Here is a 9,306-nt window from a genome sequence, read left to right as displayed (position 1 = left end):
GGAGACTGGGGGCGGGGCTTGGGTGAGGGCGGGTCTAGGGGCGGGGCTGAGACCTGAAAAGAGTGGGCTGGGGGACTCTGAGGGCACCAGCAGGGGACATCTTGAGGGATTCCCTGGAGGGAGGTGAGTAGATTTCAATGTCCTTGAGCCTGCGTGGGTGACCTCAGGGCTCTGGACGGCAACTTGGGGGTACTAGGGCAGCGAGTAGGATTTCCAGAGAGCTGAGGCTGATTGGGAGGCCGTGCGTGTTTGGGGGGGTCTCTATGGGGCTTTGGTGACTGTGGGAGGGCTCTGGGGCGTCTTAAGGGACTCGGGTAGGTCCCTAGGAGTTCTCAGGGGGACTTTCTCAGGGAGAATGAAAGGGCTTCCTGGGGCATGTGTAAAGGGCTTTTAGAGCCTTTGAAGAGTGTCTCCTCAGGGCCATTTACAGGTCTCTCTGTGGTCGGGGTGCTCTTTGAGAGTTTGAGGTCTGTGCGTGACTTTGGGGGTTGTTCAGAGTCTGTAGAGAGGTTGCTGTGTATTCCAAGATTTGCTTAGGGATCTCTGGTGACTGAGAATCTCTGGGGAGAGGATTCTGGTGGTGTTTGCAGGCATCCTTGGAAGGTCTCTGGGGTATCTCTAGGGGTTTGCTCAGATAAGCTGTTGGGAGTCCTCCTGTGGTGAAATAAGTGCTTCTGGGCATTACCACCGGAGCAAATCTCAGGAACAGCCTCCCTGTGGAAGTCCCTGAGCACTTGCTATGGGTCTGCCAGTCTTGGTGCCCATGGGGAGGTGGGAGGACTAACCCATTGTAAGGGTGAAGAAACTGAGGCTCTGTGAGCAGCAGGGATGGTGTGCAGCTGGGAAAACTTCCACTGCAAATTGACTGGTTCTGAACCTTCCAGAACCTGACCTTTCTTTTTCACGCCCTGGCCCCGGCCCCTGCCCCTGCCCTTGGTTTTCTGACATGCAGATTGGACTGTGCTCTCTGTTCAGACACCTTCCACAACCTCCATCCTCTGCAGTAGAAAAGACTCAGCCTCCAGCTGGGTACTTGAGGTCCTGCCAATCTATTCCCTGCCCACTTGCCACTCCCCACCTCTCCATAGGTTTATCTGGCCCCCAGATCAACTTGCCTTGTCAGGCTCAGGCTGCTTTCCTCTGTCTGGAATACACTGGCCCTCCTTTTGCCTGGCAACACCTTATGATGTTTCCTCCCTCAGGGGACCCTTTGCTGAATTTTCCTGCTCAGCACCCTCCCATGGCTCTTTGTTGCTCTTAGAATCTAGACCACATGAGGTTTCTGACCATGTTCCCAACCTCCTGTCCTTTCCTTTGTCACTCTTCCAGCTACACTGCCTCCTTGCTGTTCCTAAACACACTCGTATTTATTGCAGCCCCAGGGCCTTTGTATTTGCTATACCCTCTGCCCAGATCACTCTTCCCCTGCTCTTCATTTTCATCATGCCATGGCTTAAATGTCACCTTGTCAGACAGCTCTCCCCTGACCCTATGTCTCTGTAGACCCTCCCACCTTGTTGCTCTCTGGCAGAATGGCCAAGATTTACACAGGGCTTCCTCTGTGTGAGGCACTATGCTAAGCATGACTTCTTCAAGTCCTCCCAACCACCCTGAGAGATGGGTACTCTCTTGTCCCATCTTACAGATGAGCAAACTGAGGCACAGCATAGTTTTGTCACTTGCCCAAGGTCACATAGCTGGCCAGTAGTGGGGGCAGGATTTGAACCCAGGCAGTGTGGCTCCAGAGCTTGACTTGTAACCACTAGCAGCATCAGTCACTTGTAATTATCATATGTGTCTGCTTTCTTGCCTTTCAATTTTGGGGTCTCTTTCCCCCCACTAAACTGTGGGCCCTGTTGGGGGGCCAGCACAGATGGAGACTGTGTTGGACTTTGTGCTCCTGTGGCCCTGGTCTCCCGTCAGGGTGGCACACAACAGGAGTGCAGGATATATTTTTTGGATGGCAGGTCTTCACTCCTTCCTTGGGCTCCATGGGGCAGGGGATATCTGTGACCAGCTCTGTCTCCCCTGGGACAGGACAGAAGCTGGGTCCACTCTGAGTCCCCAACACAGAGCTTGACACACTTTCTGTAGGAGGCAGCCTGGAAGATGGCCCCACCTCCCAGTCTTCCCACCTTTGTATGATCCCTTCCCTTTGAGTGTGGGCTGGACCTAGTGACTCATTTCTAATGAACCGAATACAGCAAAAGCAATGGGATATTACTTCTTTTTTTTTTTTTTTTTTGGTATGCGGGCCTCCCTCTGTTGCGGCCTCTCCCGTTGCGGAGCACAGGCTCCGGACGCGCAGGCCCAGCGGCCATGGCTCACGGGCCTGCTGTGGCCTCTCCCGTTGCGGAGCACAGGCGCCGGCCGCGCAGGCCCAGCGGCCATGGCTCACGGGCCCAGCCGCTCCGCGGCATGCGGGATCCTCCCAGACCGGGGCGCGAACCCGGTTCCCCTGCATCGGCAGGCGGACGCGCAACCGCTGCGCCACCAGGGAAGCCCGGATATTACTTCTGAGATTAGGTAATAAAAAAGACTGTGGCTTCCATCTTGGGTGCTGTCTCGTGGGTCACTCCCTCTGGGGGAAGCCAGCTGTCATGTAAGGCAGCTCTGTGGAGAGTCTCATATGAGTGAACTTGGAAATGGATTCTCTCCCAGTGAAACCTTGAGATGATCACAGCCCCTGCTGACACCTTGATTACAGCCTCACAAGACACCCTGAGCCAGAACCACCCAGCTAAGCTGCTCCTGGATTTGTGACCCACAGAAACTGTGAGATAATCAGTGTTTGCTCTTTTCAGCTATTAATTTTGGCTGCAGTTTGTTACACGGCAATAGCTAACTAATGTAGCTTAGACAACACCCACCCACCTCTGTACCAGGTTTGTTCTAGTGTTCTCACAGTCCTGTAAGGAAGGAATGCTTACTAATCCCATTTTGTGGTTGGTGAACCAAAGCACCGAGAGGGGAGGTCATTTGCCCAAGAACACAGAGCTGAGGAGCGGCAGGACTCCAGAGTATGTGTTCTTAGCTGCTGTGTTGTGCTGGGGTGGTGGTGCAGGCTGGCTGCATTTAGAACCTAGGTTCAGAAATATTTAAGCACGCTGCCTCAGCTCTTCTAACTCATCTTCTGTTTTCCTCATGAAATCTGATCACATTCATCTGTGTTTATTTCTTCCTGCCCCGGTGCCCTAGAGCTCAGGGTGAAAGCAGGAACAGGGAGAAGGAGCAGAGGGGCAAGAAAAGGCCTCAGGAAGGGCCCAAAGGTGGACAGTGGTCTCTTTGTCCCCAGGGTGGGGGTGGCTTGTGCTGCTGCCAGGCAGGGTGGCCCAGACGTGGCTGGAGCCCAGTGCTGAAGGTCCACTGCCCGCCCGTGTGGGTGTGCTCCAGAGAGGCTGGGGGCGAGGGCCGGAGGGACAGGCCGTGAAGACTGGGCCCCATTGTGAATGCTTGAGTAACCTGAGCAGGAGCCACTGCAGCCTCAGTCGAGTTTCTTTGCTGTGCTGTCTGTGGACAGGGAGCACCCCTGTGGGAGCTGCTTCCTGTGGTTCCTACCCTTGCTGATGGCCCTCTCCCCATGGCTGTAACACTAGTACCCCTTCATGGGGTTCTTGGGGTGCTCTATTGAAGCTCTTAGAGGAGAGCTGGGCACATAGTAGGCACTCAAACTTGTTGGTGCTGATTGCTTTCACCCAGCAGTGGGTACCTCAGAGGTTAGGTGCTTGGTGGCTAGAGCCAGAGTGTCTAGCTGTGGTCCACTCTGCTGCTTGCTAGCCCATGAAACATCACCCTCTGAGTCTTAGTTCCTTCATCTCTAAGAGTGCACCTTGTGCATCCTCTCTTCTTTAAGAAAACATGAATTGAGCACCTGTTGTGTGCAGCGCGGGCACTTGGTCTGTCACGTGGTACATGGTGAATGTTTGGGGGCAAGCCTGAGGAGGAACAGAGGGACCCTGCCAGGGGGCCTGGTCTGGGTTGTTCTGTCCTCTACTTGCTGTGTGACCTTGGGTGTGTAATGCACCTCCCTGAGCTCCCAGCTCATCCACCATCTGACATGGGGATTTTAGAACCCTACTTTGGAGGGTGGCTGTAAGGTTAGCTCCGTAAATGCTGAGGCTGCTCACCATAGCAACTCTATTTATTCGTTGAATGGTTGAGATATCAGGATCTGACCAGGGAGGTGGATGTATAAACAGCTAACTTTTAACATTTTACATTTTCAGTTATTTTTTTGTAACAGTTAATACATAACACAGGTACAAAATTAAAATGTTAGAGAGAGGTTTGCGGTGAATGTTGCCCTCTCTCCACTGCCCCCAGCCCTGCAGTTCCCCTCCTCAGAGGCATCTTGTGTCTCTTTCCCAAGAAATATATGTAGACCTCTTGTTCTTGGTGCTCACAAATGGCCACACATTCTCCATCATATTCTTCACCTCCTGCTTTCTTCTCTCCACTTTCACTTGAAATTTTTTTTTTGCGGTACGCGGGCCTCTCACTGCTGTGGCCTCTCCCGCCGCGGAGCACAGGCTCCGGACGCGCAGGCCCAGCGGCCGGCCTCTCACTGCTGTGGCCTCTCCCGTTGCGGAGCACAGGCTCCGGACGCGCAGGCCCAGCGGCCATGGCTCACGGGCCCAGCCGCTCCGCGGCATGTGGGATCCTCCCTGACCGGGGCGCGAACCCGTGTCCCCTGCATCAGCAGCGGGCCCTCAACCACTGCGCCACCAGGGAAGCCCGAAATTTTTGCTTTTATTAAAGTCATGCAGGCTTCGAGATGAAAGACTCTAGCCTTCTACCTCAAGTGTCAGCTGCCAGCCCCACACTCTACCCACATTTTCCTTTCCCTTCCAGGAGTGATTCTTACCTCTCCTTTGAATCTTTTGGACCTCACCTCCACGTCTCTAAATGGCTTATGTGACAAATCTGCATTTTTTCACTTTGAGACTTGATCTGTCATCTCACTCCATGGAATATGAGGATTTGGCATCCCTTTATCCCCCTGTCCTCACTCTCTTCCTGTCCCTGTGCATGGTGTATACATACCCACCCTCATACATACACAGACACACATGTTCTTCCATCCTTCTTTGTCCCAATATTATTACAGTTGATTCTCATTATTTGTGGTAGTTTTCTTCTTCTTCTTCTTTTTTTTTTTTTTGGAAATGCTGCAAGGCTTGCGGGATCTTAGTTCCCCCACCAGAGATTGAACCTGCACCCTTGGCAGTGAAAGCACGGAGTCCTAACCACTGGACCACTAGGGAATTCCCTGTGATAGTTTTGTTCTACAAAGTTGCTGCAAACATTGAATTAGCAAATACTGAACCATTGTTCCTAGGGAAAATACAGGGTTAGGTTCTTGCAAGCCTCTGATCACATTTTCATCAACCAGTCAATACATAATCTTGTTTTGTGTGTATTCTGTTTAAAGACACATCATTTAATATATATCGTTGATTCATTACTATTGAACTCACTGCCAGCAACATTATAACTCATGCCTGAACAAAACTTATCTAATATGTGTATCTTCTCCGTAAGGCACATCACAGCCTGCTTGTACTTAGGAACACTAGACAGCATTTCAGCATTATGCCTGGGGCCCATTTTAAACAGCAAAATCAACAACAAAAAGCACAAAAACACCAAAAAATGTGGCATTAAATAGACTGCCAAAAGGATGCTTGTTTATATATGAGTTAAACAACTTTATGTATTTTTGTCTGGAGTTATTGACTGCCTTCATACTGGTTAGTTTTCTATGTATTTATCTCTACTTCAAAGCCAAACTCCGCAACATTTATCTCTCTCTCCTCTAATATTTATAGCATCAGATGGGCTTTCAGTTTCGCCTTTTTGGAGAAGTCTCTCTTTTAGCCTTCAATCTGTCCAGGCTGGTCTAGTTGCTCTCTCTACCTGGTGGGCAGCCATCACACCAGGCTTGCTCCTACCCATCTTCCTGAGGATTAGCATCATTTCTATCTTGGGTTGGATACCCTGTTTCCTGGGTCCCTGATAGTCCTCATCCTTGGTTTACTCCTTTAATTAGTTGGAACACATCTTCATTAGCTTTGGGAGAAATCATGTATAGAAATTTAATTTTTTGAGACCCTCCATGTATGAAAATATCTTTATTTCCACACTCACACTTGACTGATGGTCTGGGTATAGACTTCTAGGTTGGATATTATTTTCCTTCAAAACTGAAGGCATTTCTTATTTTCTTCTCACATCATGGTTATTGTTGAGAAGACTAAAACTCTCTGATTCCTGATCCTTTGCAGTGACTTTTTTTTTTCTTTTTTCTTTTTCCTTCTGGAAGCTTGTGGGATCTTTTCAAGACGGTGGGTTATTTCCATCCATTGTATGATCTGTTGGTGGGTTTCAGGTCAAGGAAGTTTTCTTGATGTTATCATTGGTGATTTCCTCACCTTTATTTCCTTTGTTCTTCTTCGAACTCCTATTATTGAGTGCCTGGAACAATGTCTAGCTTGATAACATTTATTGAATGAATATGATGTTGGATCTTCTGGACTGGTTCTATAATTTTCATATCTTTTTTTTTTTCTTAACATCTTTATTGGAGTATAATTGCTTTACAATAAAAAAAATAAGTTTCTGCTTTATAACAAAGTGAATCAGCTATCTTCTTATCTTTTTTATTTTCCATCTCTGTCTTTTTATCCTACTTTCTATGATATTTCTTCAAATATATCTTTCAGTCCTTCTATTAATGTTTAACTTATGCCTTCACATTTAAAATTTTTTACTATGATTATTCTTTGTTCAAATTAATAGACTATTTTAATTTATTTTATTTTATTTATTTATTTTTTGTGTGTGTGTGGTACATGGGCCTCTCACTGTTGTGGCCTCTCCCATTGTGGAGCACAGGCTCCGGACACGTAGGCTCAGCGGCCATGGCTCACGGGCCTAGCCGCTCCGCGGCATGTGGGATCTTCCCGGACCGGGGCACGAACCCGTATCCCCTGCATCGGCAGGCGGACTCTCAACCACTGCGCCACCAGGGAAGCCCTAATTTATTTTTTAATTATGTTTTGTCTTTTTTATATAGACTTCATTTCTTATTATCAGTTTTAGGTTTACAGAAATTAAGCAGCAAGTACAGAGAGTTCCCATATACCCCCTTACTCTCCCCTGCAGTTTCCCCTGTTTTTAATATCTCTTATTAGTGTAGTATGCTTGTTACAATTGATGAGTCATTGTTGATACATGATTATTAACTAAGCCCCATATTTTTCATTAGGGTTCATGTGTATGTTGTACATTCTTTGTGCCCTCACATTTAAATTTTCCAGGATCTTTTTTTTTTCATTCCCTGAAAGCTTTTATATAGCATCCTATTCTTGTTTCATGGATGCAATATATCTTCTTACATTTTCAAGTATATTAATGACTTTATTAGTTTTTTTCTCTTTGCACAATCTCTTTTTCCTCAAAGATTTTCTTCTTTGTTTATTTTAGTCTCCATCATCCCTATTAGAGGAAATCCCCAGGAGTCTGGTAGTCCTTGGCTGTAAAGCCAATTAGAAGTTCTCAGCATGGATGTGTGTAGGGGGTGAGGAGGTCTTGTCAACTGAGCTTCATGATGGGGTCACCTGGCCAGGTGGTGCTTTGGGGAAAGTCCAGTGCAGTGTCTTTGGGTCTTTCCTCCAGGCCTGGGCACAGGCCCCACCAGCAGCATCCCAGGAACACAGCGGGGAAGAGGGCTGGAGGCTTGGCATCTGGCAAGTAAACATTCACTTAACACCCATTTGCAGGGAGGTGCCCCACCCAGAAACCCTCCTGTGGATGGACTTTCAATCTTCTCCTGGGTGGCCACTTTTCTTTTTTTCAATTGAGCTACTGACATATAACACTCTATTAGTTTCAGGTGGGCAACATAATGATTTGCTATTTGCATAAAGGTTTCTCCTGCTACCTGAAAATAGAGCATTCCTCTGAAACCTTTTATAAGCCTAAATGGTGTAAAGGGAAGAAGCAATTACCTTAGGATGCATCTTGCTAAGGGGTGCACAGAATAAATTGAGATAAAGTTCAGATGCTCACAGACACAGTTCAAAGCTATGGCAGCTTGATGCTGGGATGCTGAGTGCAGTTCCCAGGGAAGGAGCTTGGCGGTGCCTCTCTCACTGCTTTGGGTGCGCGCTGCCCCTATAACAGGTCCCTGCAGAACAAACACCGAACACTGTTTTTACTTTTTGTCTTTTATTGTGAAAGCGAAAATCCTCTTTGGATTTCTTTCGGTTAGCAGAAACAGGTACTAATCTTGGTCTTTCACGAAAGAGAAGCGGCATTAAAGTGAATTTTTGAAAAGTAGGGGATACTGGTATATTGTGAAATGATCACCACTGTAAGTCTAGTTAACATCCATCACCATACCGAGTTACAAAAGTTTTTTTCTTGTGAGGAGGACTTTTAAGATCAACTCTCTGAGCAACTTTCAAATATGCAATGAGGTATTATTGACTGTAGTCACCCTGTTGTACATTACATCCCCATGACATTTATTTCACAGAGGGGACTTCTTAAACAGATTTCCATCAATCCTCCACTGCAGCCCAGGATTCTGCTCTCCCCCTCCTCCTGGGGCCTCCACCCCTCATGTGCTGCTGCCCAGCTTCCCAAAGTGGGGTGATTTGGTCTCCACTTCCATTTTCCCAGTGCTTGTGAGTTCACATTTAAGTCCTTTTACTAGCCGTTTTGGGAGGCACTGTCAACAGTCAGTGTCTGAGTGCTCCATCTGCCATCTTTGCCACAAGGTCAGCAGTAACTTTTCCCGTTTACCTTTAGGGTCCTTCCTCATCCCTTGCATTGGGGGCGCCATTCTTGTGTGCAGCCTTCTGTTGTAAGCTTCAGCTCGAGCCGTTGTTCATCTGACCCCTCGCTTACTGCAGGATGTTTGGATTCTTTCCCATCTTCTGCTCACTGGAAGCTACAAATGAATAATGCGCCGTCATTTCCCCCGTGTGACTTTAATGTGTTAAAATCGGTATACCAGTTGGTGGAGCGATTCAGAGCCATGGAGAGACATTCCCGACCTTGGGCCGTCTCCTCCTGCTCTCTGCTTCACTCACTTCTCTCCTCCCGCTGGCCTTTGCTCTCTTTTAAACGTGCCAATCTCCTTCCTGCCTCCAGGTCTTTGCACTCGTGGTGCCCTCCACCTGGAATACTTCCCCTCGAGCTTTACCCATGGCTGGCTCTTTCTCATCCTTCAGAGTTCAGTGCAGGGCTTCCCTGGTGGCGCAGTGGTTGCGCGTCCGCCTGCCGATGCAGGGGAACCGG

At 48.2% G+C, this 9,306-nt stretch overlaps 1 protein-coding gene across 7 annotated transcripts in view; it reads left to right on the top strand.

Annotated features, from left to right (window-relative positions):
• SLC27A1 (solute carrier family 27 member 1) overlaps positions 1-9,306 on the top strand; it is a 31,899-nt gene that overhangs the window by 2,432 nt on the left and 20,161 nt on the right. The window contains exon 2 of one of the 7 annotated variants that reach the window (XM_055082021.1): positions 2,662-2,775. The exons of the other annotated variants lie outside the window; for them this stretch is intronic. The gene's annotated coding sequence lies outside the window, so the exon portion shown is untranslated. The remainder of the gene's footprint in view (positions 1-2,661; positions 2,776-9,306) is intronic. 7 annotated transcript variants of the gene reach the window in all.

The sequence above is a fragment of the Physeter macrocephalus genome, unplaced genomic scaffold (genome assembly GCF_002837175.3).
Source record: "Physeter macrocephalus isolate SW-GA unplaced genomic scaffold, ASM283717v5 random_4, whole genome shotgun sequence".
Classification (NCBI taxonomy): domain Eukaryota; kingdom Metazoa; phylum Chordata; class Mammalia; order Artiodactyla; family Physeteridae; genus Physeter; species Physeter macrocephalus.
The sequence above is the reverse complement of the archived record's forward strand: the minus strand, read 5'-3'. Positions and strand labels throughout refer to the sequence as shown.